A 17645-nucleotide genomic window follows, 5' to 3' on the forward strand; every position below is an offset into this window, starting at 1 on the left:
GCCCTCAAGCCAGTCCTCCACAATTCCCCCGTTTTTATTTTGTGCGAGAAAGACTTTTTTAGTTAATTGTTCAAGCTTTTGTGTTAAGCAGCCAAAAATCACTCTTACAGCAATTAAAATTAATACAATTATGAATAGAATACGTAGCCCTTCTTTGATCAAGCCCAAAATCCAGGTACTCACATTACCAAACATCTTTCTAAACAGATCATCAAACCAATTATACTGTACGGTGAATCTCTGGGTGTGGTCCTTTAGCCATTTCAATTGCTCATGGATTGACTGTCCATGATCAGAAAGATTAAAACAACACATTCCTTCAAAATCCTCACACCCGCGTCCCTGTGCCAAAAGCAGAAAGTCTATAGCTGCTCTATTTTGCAACACTGCATGTCTCAGGCTATCCATATCCTGTGACATTTCAGAGAGAATTTGTGTAGTAACATTTGATTGCCTAACAGCCCAAGAAGCAAGTTTATTTAGATTAGACATGGCATGCGCAACTGCAACCTTAGGAGCTAAAGCTGCGGCGAAAAACCTTTCCGCAGGCCCCCATAATTCTACATCATCAGCACAGTCTGAACCTAGTTTTTTCAATTCACATTTGCCTCGACGATTTTCACTTCTTCTATGTTTGATTGCTGCAGTCAGATTTGACCAACGCTGATCATGTAAGTCAGGGGCAAAGAGTGTCAGGCGTCCTATAGAACAAGGTCCCCCGTAAGCGTTTCCTGGCACACCTTGCCATGCTCTGTCACCACAAATTAGAAAAATACCAGGAGGCAGTGCCTTAGGGGCACTCATAGGCCACATTGAGTTGTGATCATTTACTCCATAGGCCCCAAGTGGCTCACTATTATTGGAATTATTCCACCCACAATAATTACCATTGGCGTTAAACCCTAAAGTTCTAGACATTATGTTCGTCCAATGAGTCTTATTTTGTTTACCTTTATTTAGTATAAAACAGGTTTGTGTCCAATTATCACTAGTGTTTCCTACTGCTACTGACCCTAACAAATCTAATTCTTGTGGATCCCATGGCAACGATATATTAAGATGTTGCAGTGCAGCAACCACTCCGTCTGAGAGGTTGCTCGAGAAGGACCCACTTAAGAGAGTAAGCGAAGTTGAGTACGGGCCTAACAGCTTGATCAATTCCTTTGGAGTTCCTATAGGCACCCCAAATAGACACGTCCGGAAGGGATCGCTTCCTGAGGCTAGAGACAAACAAAAGGTACGCTGGTTAGTTTCGTTAGCCCATGTAACCCACATATTCTGTTGAGTATCAATCTGAGACAACATTGTAGACCCTTCAGCAATTATCATGATCAATAGGACAATTTTGCGCAGAGTTGTCTGTCCGATTCCGAGCATAGTCTTTGTCCACAGTCGCTCCTTCGTCTATCACAGGTTTCGTAAATCTGCTGGGAACCCAAACCGGTCCTGTGGGAGAAGATATACACACATAACCGCGCCCTACATATATTACCTCTGCTGGACCTATCCATACTCCCGTTTTCATGTCCCGGTATTTTACTCTAAAGGTCCGGCTACCAGCCTTTTCTTCTTCTATATGATGTTTGATTGCTGGTGGTTCTTTGTCGTCCCCGAATACACACAAATAGTTTAGTACGAATAGGGTCTTATCAATTTTTTCCTTGATGTCTAGGATGTCCTTAAACTTTTCTATGTATTGTTTGACAGTGCTGTTTGCTCGTTCAACAACCGCCTGACCATTCTAGGTCGTTGGGTTTCAATGGCAGCCAAATGGTATTCGGTGGTGCTCCCTCAATTTGCAATATTCGGTTTCTTCCTTTCCTAATGAGTTCGGCCAGCGTTGAAACTTTTTCCTGAATAGTTCGTTTTGGTTGTAACGGTGGTGCTATCCATTCTAGTATAATGGGTTCCGCCAACCCCCTTTTTTTCCCCGTTTTTATTTTGTGTTGTGTAATGGCTCCCATTAGGTATTGTGGGCCACATAAAATAGTAAGATCAAGTGGCTGATTTTCCAGGCGTCGGTGCGTAGCACGCGTAGTAATTAGCGATGCAATTTCCTGGAGTACCCGTTGCTGTTCCTCTGTGAGCGTGACGGCAGCCGCTGGGTCTGTTCCCTTCAGCAAGGGGCGTAGCAGATTTAAAAGTTCATTAGGAATGCCGACAACCGGACGGATCCATTGGAGGTCTCCTAATAGTTTTTGAGCATCATTGAGTGTTCTTATGTCAGTCCTGATTGTCAATTTCTGTGGTCTGATGGTGGCATTCGAAATATGCCAACCTAGATACTGCCAGGGGCTGGATTCCTGTACCTTTTCCGGGGCCACCACAAGTTCCTTTTTCTTTAATTGTGTGATTAGATCAAATTTTTGTTCAGGAGAAAAAGGGATTTTTTGTGCCAACAATATGTCGTCCATGTAGTGATATATCATGGTCTCTGGCCACTGTTGACGTAACGGTTGAAGTGCCGCATCGACATAGAGTTGACAGAGGGTTGGTGAGTTTCGCATACCCTGCGGTAGTACTGTCCATTCAAATCTTTGGTCTGGCCCCTCTCTATTGATAGCAGGGAGTGTAAATGCAAATCGCTGTTTATCATCTTCATGGAGGGCTATGGTAAAGAAACAGTCCTTTAAATCTACGATTAGCAGGTGCCAGCCTTCTGGGATCATTGCTGGGTTGGGTAACCCCGGTTGTAAAGCACCCATGTCATGCATCTGTCTGTTTACAGCACGTAGATCGTGTAAAAGTCTGTATTTGCCGGATTTTTTCTTGATCACAAATATTGGGGTATTCCAAGGGCTGGTAGATAGTCTTAGATGACCTTGTTTGTACTGTTCCTTTACTAGTTCATGTGCTTGAATGAGACTTTCCCGTTTAAGCGGCCATTGCTCTACCCACACAGGCTGATCAGTCCTCCAGCTGAGTGGGATTGGGAAAGTCCAGGCAATGGCCGGTGCTATAAAGGGTGTTCCGAGGTAAGCACCATACCCATCTGGGCAAGGATATCGCGCCCTATTAATGCTTGCACTCCTTCAGGTAGGGGTAAAATGGAAACGGAGCAATTAACCACCTTGTTCCCTATAGTCCATTGTAGCGTCGATGATTTCCGGGCGAGGGTGACCCCGCCTACTCCAGCTACCGTAGAGCTGGTCTCTCGGGTTGGCCAATGCTGGGGCCAGATCTTAGTGCTAATTATTGATACATCCGCTCCAGTGTCCAATAAGGCATTAGTGCGTATAGATTCTTCTTTATACTTTACAGTCACGGTTTGTCGGGGCCTTTGATGCATTCCGACAGTCAGTAACACCACACTCCCAGTGGAGCCAAAAGCACCATAGCCTCGTGGTTGCTCTTTCGCTGGTGTCATCCCTACAGTCAGGTGGGGAAGCGGAATAAGCTGAGCTATTCTCGATCCTTGTGGTATGTGCATAGGTGGAAACATTGCTGAAACCACAATTTGTATTTCCCCGAAGTAGTCCTTGTCGATCAATCCTGTCAAAACTTGTAATCCTTTCATTGTAGCGGACGATCTTCCAATCAGTAAGGCACCTACTGGCTCATGATTAATAGTTACTGGTCCGTAGACATTCGTCCGGATTCTTGTTGGCTTTGTATCCAATAAGGTGGCGTCTACTGCTGTTGCCAAGTCCAGCCCGAGACTCCCTCTGGTGGCTGGTCGAAGACGAAGGGGTTCATGGCGTTCCGAGTGGAGCTGGGCGCCGGCTGAGGTGGTTGTGTTAACTGCGGGGGTTGCTGAGTTGTTGTGGTGAAGGCCGCCTTTTGTGTCGTCGCGGGGCGGCTCGTCCCGCTTCTCCGGGCGTTTCCCGAGCCAGCCTTCCAGCAAGCCGCTCCATCATGTTTGCTGCTTTTGCAGTTGGGACACCATACTTTACTAGCTTGGCATTCTCTGCGAAGATGACCAACAACGCCACATCGGTAGCAGCGTGCCGCAACGCCGCATCGATAGCAGCATGCCGATCGTCGATCAGGGGGGGTATTTCCGCCGGGATTTTGCAAAGGAGCAAGGGCAGCGAATACCTGTCTTTGATTCTGTTGCATATTATCCCGCAACGCCTGTGCTTGCTCCCTCATGCTCTCTCCTAATTGTCTCACCGCCTCTACTAACATGGCTTGTGGTCCTACAGGCACTTGTGCCATTCTTTCAAGTCCCTCCTCAATAGTCCATGTTCCCGGAAGCGTAGCTAGAATACTACGCGTTGAAGGACTACTATTCTGTATTGCACATTGTTTCAAAATAGTCCCTTTTAGGTATTCTGGTACCCCTGCTGCTTGTATAGCATTGGCTACTCTGTCAATAAACAAGCCGAAAGGCTCTTCCCGGCCCTGCTTTATTCCCATATAAGATGGGATACCCCCGGGCTCCTTTATTTGATCAAGCGCCCGCCTTGCTAGTTTCATCGATTCTTTAGCTTTATCTGGTCCCAACAGGGCTTGTGCCTCTAATCGGAAGTACGCGCCTATTCCCATCAACTCGTCCAAAGTTACTCCATACAACGGGTCCCCTAGAGCCCTTATAACAGCTACTGCTTCTTGGCATACTGCGTGCCAATGCGCGTTAAACAGCAGCTGCTGGTGCTGCGTTAGTATTAACTTCATTATGCTGCGTATGTCCCCCGGCAACAATATATTTGTCCCCCAAATATAATCCAACATCTGTCGGGTTGGTTCCCCCTTTATTCCCGAATTTTTTTTTTTTTTTCAAACTGCTTTTATTAGTGGTTTCTGACCATTAATATCATAGAGAAAAACTTATTTCACATTGATAGCCTGAGATGGGTGTCCTCAGATAACTGTGGCCAAAGGAAGAGGAGGACGAGGAGAGGAGAAAAAAGGGGGGGGGAGAAAGAGAGGAGGGGAGAGAGAGAGGGGGGGAGAGAGAGAGGGGGGGGAGAGAGAGGGGGGAGAGAGGGGGGGGAGGGGGGGGGGGAGAGAGGGGGGGGGAGGCGCTGAGAGAGGAGGGGGGATCTGCCGCATGGTCAATGTTGCTCCTTTTGGCAGGCCTGTGTTCCCAGACCCTCCTTGGGCAATAGTAAAGGTCCGGATCGAGGGGGGTGATGGGTATGGGGACACCTCCACATGCGGGGGTTCCTTAAACCCATCGGGGCTTCCCAAATGCTCCGCGGCGGCGGCAGCTTTTTTTTTTTTTTTTTTTTTTTTGAGGTGCGAGAGCATTAGTAACTGCCCTCCACGGCTTCATCAGCTTTTTTGCTGTCTTGTTGTCACTTATTACGTCATCAAACAACTTGTCCCCAAATTTTTTCCATTCAGTTTGTTCGAACATGGTATCTGGGTTAACAAAACACCCCTTAGCCACTCCGTAAGCTAATAGCCCTGGGAGTTCCTTATGACATTCTATTCCTTGAGTACCTCGCTTTTCTAAAAAGCATCTCAATAAATAATAAGCCGCTTGTCGCTCCGTGGTTACTCACTTACCGTTGCAACCTTTGCAAGACCTGCGGCGAGACTTTCTGGCAGGACCCCGTCTCGTCCTGGGCACGGACCCCCTTTGTTTGTGTCCTCTCCACCTCCTCTGTAACTCTGGCACGTAGACCCCCTTTTGTGTCTCGTCGCCTTTAGCACAGCAGGACCAGCTGTCTCTAGCACTCTGTCGACTCCTGAGTTTTTAATCACCGAGTCCCTGACCGGCAGGGTCCCTGTTCGGGCGCCATTTGTTGGAAACTTGCACGGGAGGAGCCGACGGAGGGAAGACCCAGACGCTCAATATGAGTGATCAGTGTACTTCAACTTTATTAGGCGTGGTCTTTCTTTATATAGTATAGGACTAATCAGGCTCATACATATTGCAAAAGCTGAGCTCCTTATTGGTAACAGCAATTTTGTATACCCCAACGCCTTCTGCATTACATCACCCGCAAGTTCCCAGGACTAATCATTGATAACACATTGGAGCCAAGGACAATGTGTCCTTGGCTCTAGCTGTTTTTACTCTCGTACGGGACTTGGCTCACATCAACTGTGTGCGATATGCACTTAGTTCTGCTTCCTTTATTTGTTCAATCTTCACATGACCTCTGCCCTCAAGCCAGTCCTCCACAGGAAGGGGCAGAGCAAGGGTGAGCCCCATCCAGCTGGGTCCTGGCTGCTCCCCCCAGCTGTGGGGTGGGATGCAGCCAGGGTTGGTGGAGGCTGGGAGAAGACAGAGCAGCTCTGCAAAAGAGCCAAGAGGAACCAACAAGGATCCCGTTGCCGAAGCCCGGGCTTGAAGCAGGGACCTTTAGATCTTCAGTCTAACGCTCTCCCAGCTGAGCTACTTCAGCTCCTCCCTGGGAGCTTTTGTCCCCATGACAGCCATGCAGGAGCAGAGGCCAAGGAGCAGGAGGTCCCTCAGGCCAAGTTGTGCCAACCCAGGGAGCTGGTCCTGAGCACAAGGCACGCCAAATCTTCGGATGTTGCAATCAGGAGATCACCCTTCATTAAGGATGTGCTACTCTGGAGGCCAGCTCTAGCGCAGTGCTGACACATTTGCAGAAGGCCCAAAGGTTGGGCCGATGGGGCTCACATCTCTGGAGCAGTGGGAAGAACTGGAACAGTTGTCCAAGACCATGATCACCACAGGTGACACAAACTCAACACAGGGATGAAACGAGAGAAATTTGGAGTCTTTAGTGAGGGCAGCAGGGCAGCCCATTGCTCTGACGTCGCAGCCACTGAGTCTCCTCAGGGCGTCCTGGAGCTCCTCCTTCCTCATGCCGTGGATGAGGGGATACCTGGCTAGAGGCACCAAAGAGCCAGAGCAGCCACCAGCATGTCCAGTGATGGGGAGAAGATGGAGGGAGGCTCCAGGCAGGCAAAGAATGAGGGGCTGAGATACAAAGAGGCCATGGCCAGGGAGGGAGGCAGGTGGGAAAGGCTTTGTGTGGGAAAGGACTGGGATGAGGATGTGGGGACGTTGGGGACATGTGGGGACTGGGGGAAAGACGGGGGAGACATGAGGGCACATTGGGGACACATAGAGGACACATGGGAGACACATTGGGACCAGGGTGAGGATATGGGGGACACGTAGGGACGTTTGGGACCAGAGTGGGGACATGTGAGGACTTTGGGAACAGCCTTGGTGTCCTTCAGGGACCTGGCCATGGATTTGGGAACAGTGGTGGAGATGGAGCCAAGGTGGAGGAGGAGGATGGGCATTGGGTTGTGGAGGCAGTGCTCGCAGGCTTCAGCTGTAAGGATGAGGCCATTGCCCAGGAGGACAGCCAGGGAGATACCCAGGAGCACTTAGAAGGACAGAGCGCAACTACCCCCCAACCCTTATCTTAGGCCCCAGCCGACCATAAATAACTGACAGCACCCAGTGCTGACCAGGAGGAACTAAGAAATACTGGTTGCAATTGGTGAGGCCAGAAATAGGCGTGAGATCAGCAAGAAGGGTATATTTTCCCCAACACAGCATGAGGTCTGCAACAAGGTATATCTCCACACCAAACATCATAGGACCATGAGTCAAACTCCGTGCCCATACATAGCGCTGCAGCCTAAAGCCCATTGAACTCTCCTGCTCCAGCAGTGGGCTGCAGGGCGGTGAATCTCCCCTTGAGCAGGGATGCCTCTCAAGGTTGCTCTCCAGGAGTTAAGGGAACCTCTCACAAGAAACCGTTGGAGAGGTAAGAAACCAAGACTTGGGCAATAACAACTGTGTAGTAAGAGTTGCTTGCTATGACTCCACTGTATCGCTATCTCCAATAAACTTGTTTGCAACAAACCCAGAGTTAATACCCTCCCTGCCCCATGAGGATTCAGAAGGGCAAGAGCTGCAGCTGCCACATGGCCTGGATGCCCAACTCTGCAAAAGGGTGAGGGCCATGCTGGTGCCAAAAGCCCAGGCTTGAAGCAGGGACCTTTAGATCTTCAGTCTAACACTCTCCCAGCTGAACTACTTCAATCCTGTCCTGTGAAGCCCTCTCCTTAGGACAGCTGTGCTGGAGCAGAGGCAGAGAGACAGGAGGTCCCTCAGGCCAAGCATGTTTCATCTGGCCATCCCTGGGCTGTGGCTAGCCCTGGTCACCATCCCCAAACCTGCTCTGCTCTTCTCCTTCAGGCATAGTGGGGTGGCTCCTCATGTCGGTGGATCACTGCCCTCCTGCCTTGCTGCCACCCTCCTCTATTTGGTGCTTCACCACCCGGACGTGGTGCTATACCTGTTGGGTGACTCCACATTAGCTGCTCTCCCACGTCCTGAGACTCCACTGCTGGCTCACCCCCAGGCACTCAGTGTCCCTGCAGATTGCCTAAGCTCTCTGGTGGCTCCATGTTCCCCTCCAGAAGGACGGGTGCCCTCCACCAGCCCTGCCTCGTGTGGGACAGCCTTGGGTTGGTAACTCAGTGACCATTCACCATCTCCACAGCTGCTGGGCAACAGCCTGCCAAACCTGCAAACCTCTTCCTTTCTAACACACCACACTACGACTCATCCCCCCAAGCCCACGGCAAAGCTGAGCAAAGCAGCAGACACCTTTAGGAGTGCAGGTGCTGGAGCTTTTTCTTTACTTCAGATTACCAAAAGGGCAAGAGCTGCATCTCCAACAAGGCCTGCACACCAGCCTCTGCAAGAGCACCCCATTGCCAAAGCCCGGGCTTAGAACCAGGGACCTTTAGATCTTCAGTCTAACAGCTCTCCCAGCTGAGCTACTTTGGCCCTACCCTGGGAGCTTTTGTCCCCATGACAGCTGTGCAGGAGCAGAGGCCAAGGAGCAGGAGGTCCCTTGGGCCAAACTGTGTCTTGCCTGAACGGTGCTGGGTTGTGCATGTCCCTGCTGACCATTCCCAAACTTGCTCTGCTCTTCTTCTCCAGGCACAGGTGGGATGGCACCTCTTGGTGGGCCACATGCCTCCACCAGGCCCTGTTCTGCCTGGCGTACGACTAAAACATCTACAGCTCCTCCCTTGTCCACAACAACCAATCCCTCCCCCATAACTGGCTTGAAATACCTCCAGCCATTGGGAATGCCCAAGGACAGCCAACAGAGGCGTCTCCAAAGAGCAGCTTCCTCCTGTAGCCTTGCTGGGGAAGGTCCATGGGTGTGTGTCCATGTCCACTTGGCTGAGGTGATCCCAATGGCATCTTCGCACACTCACCCAAACCCTGATGTTGGAAGGCACCTTGGGATTGTCCTGCACAGCCTGTCCTGCTCAGAGCAGGGCCACCTAGGGCAGGTCTCTCAGGGCTTTGTCCAGCCATGTTTGGCACATCTCCATGGATGGTTGGCAGGTCTCCATGGATGGAGACACCACAACCCAACATCTCTCATCAACCTGTTCAACAGGAGAGGCCAAGAGGACCCAGCATGATAAGGCGGTGGGACTGGAGAGTGATTGATGACATCCTTTTGGAACCCCACTTGGCTGGATCCAGCACAGCACCCAAATGCCTCTCCCACCATTTGAGGTCCCCCATGGTACCACCAAGCCCCTCCCTTGGCCACAGAGGCATGAGGGAAGGCAGGATGGGAAGGGTCAGAGCAAGGGTGAGCCTCATCCAGCTAGGTCCTGGCTGCTCCCCCCGCCCCGAGTTGTGGGGTAGGATGCAGCCAGGGTTGGTGCAGGGTGAGAGAAGACAGAGCAGCTCTGCAAAAAGGCATGAGGGGGAGGGGTAGAGCCCATCTCTGCAACTGGTATCTTCCTGTTGATGAAATCACAGAACGTTTGAGGTTGGTAGGGAACTCTGAAGCTCTTCTAGTCCAGCCTCCCTGCTCAATGTCACTGGGGAAGGAGCTCTGGAGGTCTCAGGTCCAATCTCCCATGTCAAGCAGGGCTCTGCTCGGAGCCTTCCAGTCTCTGCGGCTGGCACTGGCACTGAGCAGCACCTCACCAGAGCAGAGCCCATCCCAGGCAGAGAAGTCATCTCAAGGGAGGAGGCTGAACTGAGCAGCTCAGTGGTACCGCAGGCTCTCCTGCACCAGGAGAACCCAGGAGGCGAAGGGGGGGTCCCACGGAAGAGTTGCTCAGTGACCATCTCCACCACCATCTGGAGCCAGTGCAGCACCCAAATGCCTCTCACGCTATTCGAGATCCTCCATGGTAACACCAAACTCCTCCCTTGGCCACAGACACATCAAGGAGGGCAGGATGGGAAGGGGCAGAGCAAGGGTGAGCCCCAGCCAGCTGGGTCCTGGCTGCTCCCCCCAGCTGTGGGGTGGGATGCAGCCAGGGTTGGTGGAGGCTGGGAGAAGACAGAGCAGCTCTGCAAAAGAGCCAAGAGGAACCAACAAGGATCCCGTTGCCGAAGCCCGGGCTTGAAGCAGGGACCTTTAGATCTTCAGTCTAACGCTCTCCCAGCTGAGCTACTTCGGCCCCTCCCTGGCAGCTTTTGTCCCCATAACAGCCGCTCTCCCAGCTGAGCTACTTCGGCCCCTCCCTGGCAGCTTTTGTCCCCATAACAGCCGCTCTCCCAGCTGAGCTACTTCGGCCCCTCCCTGGCAGCTTTTGTCCCCATGACAGCTGTGCAGGAGCAGAGGCCAAGGAGCAGGAGGTCCCTCAGGCCAAGTTGTGCCAACCCAGGGAGCTGGTCCTGAGCACAAGGCACGCCAAATCTTCGGATGTTGCAATCAGGAGATCACTCTTCATTAAGGATGTGCTACTCTGGAGGCCAGCTCTAGTGCAGTGATGACACATTTGCAAAAGGCCCAAAGGTTGGGCCGATGGGGCTCACATCTCTGGAGCAGTGGGAAGAACTGGAACAGTTGTCCAAGACCATGATCACCACAGGTGACACAAACTCAACACAGGGATGAAACGAGAGAAATTTGGAGTCTTTAGTGAGGGCAGCAGGGCAGCCCATTGCTCTGACGTCGCAGCCACTGAGTCTCCTCAGGGCGTCCTGGAGCTCCTCCTTCCTCATGCCGTGGATGAGGGGATACCTGGCTAGAGGCACCAAAGAGCCAGAGCAGCCACCAGCATGTCCAGTGATGGGGAGAAGATGGAGGGAGGCTCCAGGCAGGCAAAGAATGAGGGGCTGAGATACAAAGAGGCCATGGCCAGGGAGGGAGGCAGGTGGGAAAGGCTTTGTGTGGGAAAGGACTGGGATGAGGATGTGGGGACGTTGGGGACATGTGGGGACTGGGGGAAGGACGGGGGAGACATGAGGGGACATTGGGGACACATAGGGGACACATGGGAGACACATTGGGACCAGGGTGAGGATATGGGGGACACGGAGGGACGTTTGGGACCAGAGTGGGGACATGTGAGGACTTTGGGAACAGAATGAGTTTGTGGGGACACGTGGGGACCAGGCTGGGGATGTGGGGGACACGGGGTGACACTGGGGACCAATGGGGAATAAAGGGGGGCTCAGGGGACATGGGGGTGCAGGGGACACATGGGGACTCTGGGAATGGAGAAGGGGACACTGGGGACATGTAGGGACAGCAGGGACCAGGGTGAGGATGTGGGGGACGCTCAGGACCAGTGGGGGTGACATTGGGGGGCCACTGGGGAACAGTTTGGGACATGGGCAGACTCTGGGGACCCTGGAGGCTATTTGGGGTCCAGGGGATATTTGGGATCTGCTTAGGACGTGTGTGATGGGCTTGCGATGCTGTGGACACATGTCATACTTGTAACACATGTGACATCGCATGCACGCACTAAAGAGCTGCCCCCTCCCCTGCCTGGACACCTGGGCCTTCTGTGTGTGTGGGTGCGATTCAAGGGGGAGGTTGAACGTCTGGATCCCTCATACAGGAGGGCAGTGGATCAGCTCTTGGGGGGTGCCTGGACCCCTGGGTGCCCTGTGCATGGGGCGAGAGGGGACAGCTATTGGGGCCACACTCAGGCTCCTGGGTGCCTTGGAGAACTGGGGCCCCCAGCCACCCGGGAGCCTTGGACACTTGGGTCCCTCCTACACGAGTGGGAGGGGGCTCAGCTGTGGAGCGACACTGGGGTGCCTGGGTCCCCCCAGACACCTGGGTCCCCTGTTCACAGGGAAGGGGTTTGCACAGGGACAGGGGAATAAATGACATCCCCCCTGACCCCAGGATAAGAGGCGACATTACCCCCGCCCCCAACATCTGGCTGAAGCCCCGCCCCCTGCAGGCATGTTTTCCCTCAGGAAGTCCTCAAGCATCAAAATATATAAATTTATATACAATATAGACAGTATATGCACATATAGAAATAGAGAGAGAGAGAGGAATGGAGAAATATGTATAAATATATATTGCATTTATTTATGTGAAAATGCAGCATTATATGTAACGCCTCTATTTATGACACTATATGCATAATATGTACTCAGATATTTACTTATATATACATATATTCACATTTATAAAGGGAGAGAGATTAAATGAGTATGTAAATATCGATAAATGGGAGTTGCTAGTTCCTGGGTTTGCTTGAAGCTCTTCAGAAAAGCAAAGGAGCTTTGGGAAAGTTGCTCCTTTGGCATTGCTAGATGTATTTTTAGGGGAATAGCCAAAAGGGGTTGGTCCCATCTTGGTCAAAACCCCCATTTGGGAGTTTCCCTGCAAGACAGAAAGTGAAAAGTTCAAGTGAATTTGGAGATGCGCGTTTGCTAGGGAGAAAACATTAAAAGTTCATCCTTCTTCCAGCCTGCTGCATAATCTTGATGCAGAAGAGAGTTTTTGCAGCCTCTTTTGTACCAAGTATGAAGCAAAATATGCATATGTCTCCCCGCCATGCGGGAGGTTGGGGGCTGGCCCACCTCCCCTAAGAGGACATTTTGATGCACTCGATGACCTCCCAGCTCCTGCCTGTTTGCCTGTTGCTGGCCAGTGAGGTTGTTGCAATGGTAGTGACACAAAAGCCCATGTCCCCTCAGTGTCAGTTTTAACTCCCTCTCCCCTTGCCCAGGGATGTCATTTCAGATGGTCACCTCCCACCCTGGGAGCTCCCCTCCCCACAGGCCATCCTGTCAGAGGACAAGACCCCGATTTCTGTAGAGGAGCAATCTAGTTGCCAGCCTTCACCCCAGTTTGGGGAGGGAGATGTAAGCCAAAAGCAGCCCTGGAGATGCTGGGGATTGAACCCAGGGCCTCCTGCATGCGAAGCAGGCGCTCTTCCACTGAGCTACATCCCCTTGTAGCCTGCTGAGGCCTGGCATGTCCTCTCGTCCCCTGATGTGCCCTTTGCCAAGCACGGGGGAAGTTTGTGCTTGGCTGAACTTCAGGAGATTCCTCTCTGCCCATCTCCAGCCCCTCAAGGTCCCTCTGAACAGCAACAACCAGCCAAGCCTGGGAGGCCGTTACTGCCTGATTCCTCCACAGTTTGTACCACGACACCCATGTTGTGTCTCAGAGGGGTGCTGAGATCACCTTGTCCTTGCAGAGCTCTTCATGTCAGGGGAGAAACACCCTATTTGTGGCATTTCTTCCCCAGCAAAGCTACGGGAGAAAGCTGCTCTTTGGAGACGCCTCTGTTGGCTGTCCTTGGGCATTCCCAGCGGCTGGAGGTATTTCAAGCCACTTATGGAGGAGGGATGGATTTTTGTGGATGAGGCAATAGTTGTAGTTGCTTTAGTCGTACGCTGGTCAGAACAGGGACCGGTGGAGGCATCTGGCCCACCAAGAGGTGCCATCCCACCATGCCTGGAGAAGAGGAGCAGAGCAGGTTTGGGGATGGTCACCAGGCTCAGCTGCAGTCCAGCAATGCTCAGGCAAGACATAGCTTGACCCGAGGGACCTCCTGCTCCTTGGCCTCTGCTCCTGCACAGCTGTCATGGGGACAAGGGTTCCCAGGGCAGGGCCAACGTAGCTCATCTGGGAGAGCATTAGGCTGAAGGTCTAAGGGTCCCTGATTCAAGCCCGGGATTCAGCACTGGGGTGGCCCTTACCTTTTTGCAGAGCCAGGCATCCAGGCCATGTGAGAACTGTAGCTCTTGCCCTTTTCAATGCTCCTGAGCATCTCCCTGGCTGTCCTCCTGGGCAATGGCCTCATCCTTACAGCTGAAGCCTGCAACCACTGCCTCCACACCCCCATGGACATCTTCCTCCTCCACCTTGGCTCCATCTCCACCACTGTCCCCAAATCCAGTGAGGCCAGTTCCCGGAGGGACACCAGGGCTGTTCCCTACTTGGGATGCGCTGCCCAGGGCTTCCTGGTTCTCTTCTTGATGGCACCAGAGTTTTGTCTTCTCACTGTCATGGCCTACAGCTGCCACATGGCCAGCTGCAGACCCCTGCACTATGGGACCCCCCTGGTCTCCAGAGCTTGGGGCCTGGGGTGGTGTTTTGTCCACACAGTGCTGCCCACGGCTGATACCTTCCCAATGTCACCATGCCAAGGCCACACTGTGGAGCAGCTCTCCTGTGCAGTCCCCCAGCTCCTCAGGCTCTGCTGCTCAGCTCAGCGACACTGGCCTCCAGAATAGCATGTCCTTGATGACAGGTGATCTCCTCATTGCAATGTCCAAAGACCGGACTCTCAATCTACAATCTAGGTAAAGAAAATGCTGCAGCATCTGCACCACAAAACGTGTCTGCTGCTTAGCTTGGCTTCTCCATGGGCTTGGGGGGACACGTCATGGCGTGCTGTTAGGAACAAGGGTTGTTTCAGGTGTGGTGGCCTGCTGCCCAGCAGCTGTGGAGATGGGGACTGGTCACTGAGCTAGCAACACAAGGCTGTCACACATGAGGCCAAGCTCCCTTGCAAGAGGAGAGGGTGTGTGTGCCTTCTGCCCTTCTGCCCCCTGGCACAGTGCTCCCCTCCCACACACAGGGAACACCTTCAGGAGCAACCTCCTGCCCATCTGCCTGGGTATGGCCACAGCTGGCGCAGGGAAGAGAGCTCAAAGGGGAGGGCCGAAGTAGCTCAGCTGGGAGAGCATTAGACTGAAGATCTTAAAGGTCCCTGGTTCAAGCCTGGGCTTCAGCAATGGCATCCTTGTTGGTTCCTCTTGGCTCTTTTGCAGAGCTGCTCTGTCTTCTCCCAGCCTCCACCAACCCTGGCTGTATCCCACACAGGATGCAGATGGCCATGTCCCACCCCACAGCTGGGGGAAGCAGGCAGCCAGGACCCAGCTGGATGGGGCTCACCCTTGCTGTGACCCTTCCCATCCTGCCTTCCCTCATGTCCCTGTGCCCAAGGGAGGGGCTTGCTCATACCATGGGGGACCTCAAATGGTGGGAGAGGCATTTGGGTGCTGCACTGCTTCCAGATGCTGGTGGAGCTGGTCATGAGTCCCTCTCCAGGGGGATCCCCCTTTGCCAGATGGGGCCTTCTGGCCTCTCCTGGCCCTGCAGAGCCCATGGTGCCTCTGAGCTGCTTGGTTCAGCCTCCTGCCTTGGAATGACTCCACCCAGGATGCGCTCTGGTCTGGTTAGGCCCCACTCCTCGCCCACCCAGACCCACATGTGGTCCCTGGAGGTCTCCTGAGCTGTCCTGGAAGCTTCATGGTCCCCTCCAGGATGGGTGTGCACCGTCAGCCCTGCTGCCTGGGGCAAGTCCCAGTAGAGAAGTTCAAGACCATAAGAGGGTGACGCATGCTTTACGGATGGTGGATAACTGAGGTCTCCAAGAGTCTCCTTGGGGCATCCTTGAGCTCCTCCTTCCTCATGCCGTGGGTGAGAGGCTTCACAGCTAGAGGCACCAAAGAGCCAGAGCAGCCACCAGCATATCCAGTGATAGGGAAGCCATGCAGGGGAGGCTCCAGGTGGGCAAAGAGGAAGGTGCTGAGACAGGAAGAGGCCATAAGCAGGAGAGAAAGGTAGGTGGGAATGTCTTTGTGTAATCAAGAAGACACCGAGGAAGCCCTGGGCAGCTCTTCCCAAGTAGGGAACAGCCCTGGTGTCCCTCCGGGAATTGGCCATGGATTTGGGGACAGTGGTGGAGATGGAGCCAAGGTGGAGGAGGAAGATGTCCATGGGGGTGTGGAGGCAGTGGTCGCAGGCTTCAGCTGTAAGGATGAGGCCTTTGCCCAGGAGGGCAGCCAGGCAGACACCCAGGAGCTTTGAGAAGGGCAGAGCACAACTACCCCCCACCCCTTAACTTGGGTCACAGCTGACCACAAATAACTGAGAGCATCCAGTGCTGACCAGAGGGAACTAAGCGATACTGGTTGCAACTGGTGAGGTCATAAATAGGCATGAGATCAGCAAGAAGGGTATATTTTCCCCAACACAGCATGAGGTCTGCAACAAGGTATATCTCCACACCAAATATCGTAGGACCATGAGTCAAACTCCATGCCCATACATAGCGCTGCAGCCTAGAGCCCATCGAGGTCTCCTGCTCCAGCAGTGGGCTGCATGGCAGTCAATCTCCTCTTGAGTTGGGATGCCTCTCAAGGTTACTCTCTGGGAGTTAAGAGCATCTCTCACAAAAAAAACGGTTGGAGAGGTAAGAATCCGAGACTTGGGCAATAACAACTGTGCAGCAAGATTCGCTTGCTATGACTACACTGTATCACTCTCTTCAATAAACTTGTTTGCAATAAACCCATAGCTAATACCCTCCCTGCCCCATGAGGATTGAGAAGGGCAAGAGCTGCAGCTCCCACGTAGCCTGGATGCCCAACTCTGCAAAAGGGTGAGGGCCAGGCTAGCGCTAAAGCCCAGGCTTGAAGCAGGGACCTTTAGATCTTCAGTCTAACACTCTCCCAGCTGAACTACTTCAATCCTGTCCTGTGAAGCCCTCTCCTTAGGACAGCTGTGCTGGAGCAGAGGCAGAGAGACAGGAGGTCCCTCAGGCCAAGCATGTTTCATCTGGCCATCCCTGGGCTGTGGCTAGCCCTGGTCACCATCCCCAAACCTGCTCTGCTCTTCTCCTTCAGGCACAGTGGGGTGGCTCCTCATGTCGGTGGATCATTGCCCTCCTGCCTTGCTGCCACCCTCCTCTATTTGATGCTTCACCACCCGGACATGGTGCTATACCTGTTGGGTGACTCTACATTAGATGCTCTCCCACGTCCTGAGACTCCACTGCTGGCTCACCCCCAGGCACTCAGTGTCCCTGCAGATTGCCTAAGCTCTCTGGTGGCTCCATGTTCCCCTCCAGAAGGAGGGGTGCCCTCCACCAGCCCTGCCTCGTGTGGGACAGCCTTGGGTTGGTAACTCAGTGACCATTCACCATCTCCACAGCTGCTGGGCAACAGCCTGCCAAACCTGCAAACCTCTTCCTTTCTAACACACCACACTACGACTCATCCCCCCAAGGCCATGGAAAAGCTGAGCAAAGCAGCAGACACCTTTAGGAGTGCAGGTGCTGGAGCTTTTTCTTTACTTCAGATTACCAAAAGGGCAAGAAGTGCATCTCCAACAAGGCCTGGACACCAGGCTCTGCAAAAGGCCACAGAGCACCTCATTGCCAAAGCCCGGGCTTGAAGCAAGGACCTTTAAGATCTTCAGTCTAACACTCTCCCAGCTGAGCTACTATAGCCCCACCCTGGGAGCTTTTGTCCCCATGACAGCCTTGCAGGAGCAGAAGCCAAGGAGCAGAGGGTCCCTTGGGCCAAACTGTGTCTTGCCTGAACGATGCTGGGTTGTGGATGTCCCTGCTGACCATTCCCAAACTTGCTCTGCTCTTCTTCTCCAGGCACAGGTGGGATGGCACCTCTTAGTGGGCCAGATGCCTCCACTAGTCCCTGTTCTGCCTGGCGTACGACTGAAACATCTACAACTCCTGCCTTGTCCACAATAATCCAT

The 17645-nt window shown here is 53.0% G+C and overlaps 1 long non-coding RNA gene and 2 other non-coding genes across 3 annotated transcripts in view; 1 reads left to right on the forward strand and 2 right to left on the reverse strand.

Annotated features, from left to right (window-relative positions):
• The first annotated feature begins 4949 nt into the window (after positions 1 to 4949).
• LOC135330517 (uncharacterized) overlaps positions 4950 to 17645 on the forward strand; it is a 140039-nt gene continuing 127343 nt past the window's right edge. The window contains exon 1 of the long non-coding RNA XR_010392536.1: positions 4950 to 5023. This is a non-coding gene — a long non-coding RNA (uncharacterized LOC135330517). The remainder of the gene's footprint in view (positions 5024 to 17645) is intronic.
• TRNAF-GAA (transfer RNA phenylalanine (anticodon GAA)) lies at positions 10263 to 10335 on the reverse strand. The gene has a single exon. It is a non-coding gene; the product is annotated as a tRNA-Phe (tRNA).
• Positions 13013 to 13084, reverse strand: TRNAA-CGC (transfer RNA alanine (anticodon CGC)). The gene has a single exon. It is a non-coding gene; the product is annotated as a tRNA-Ala (tRNA).

This window comes from Dromaius novaehollandiae, chromosome 21, assembly GCF_036370855.1.
Source record: "Dromaius novaehollandiae isolate bDroNov1 chromosome 21, bDroNov1.hap1, whole genome shotgun sequence".
Classification (NCBI taxonomy): Eukaryota; Metazoa; Chordata; class Aves; order Casuariiformes; family Dromaiidae; genus Dromaius; species Dromaius novaehollandiae.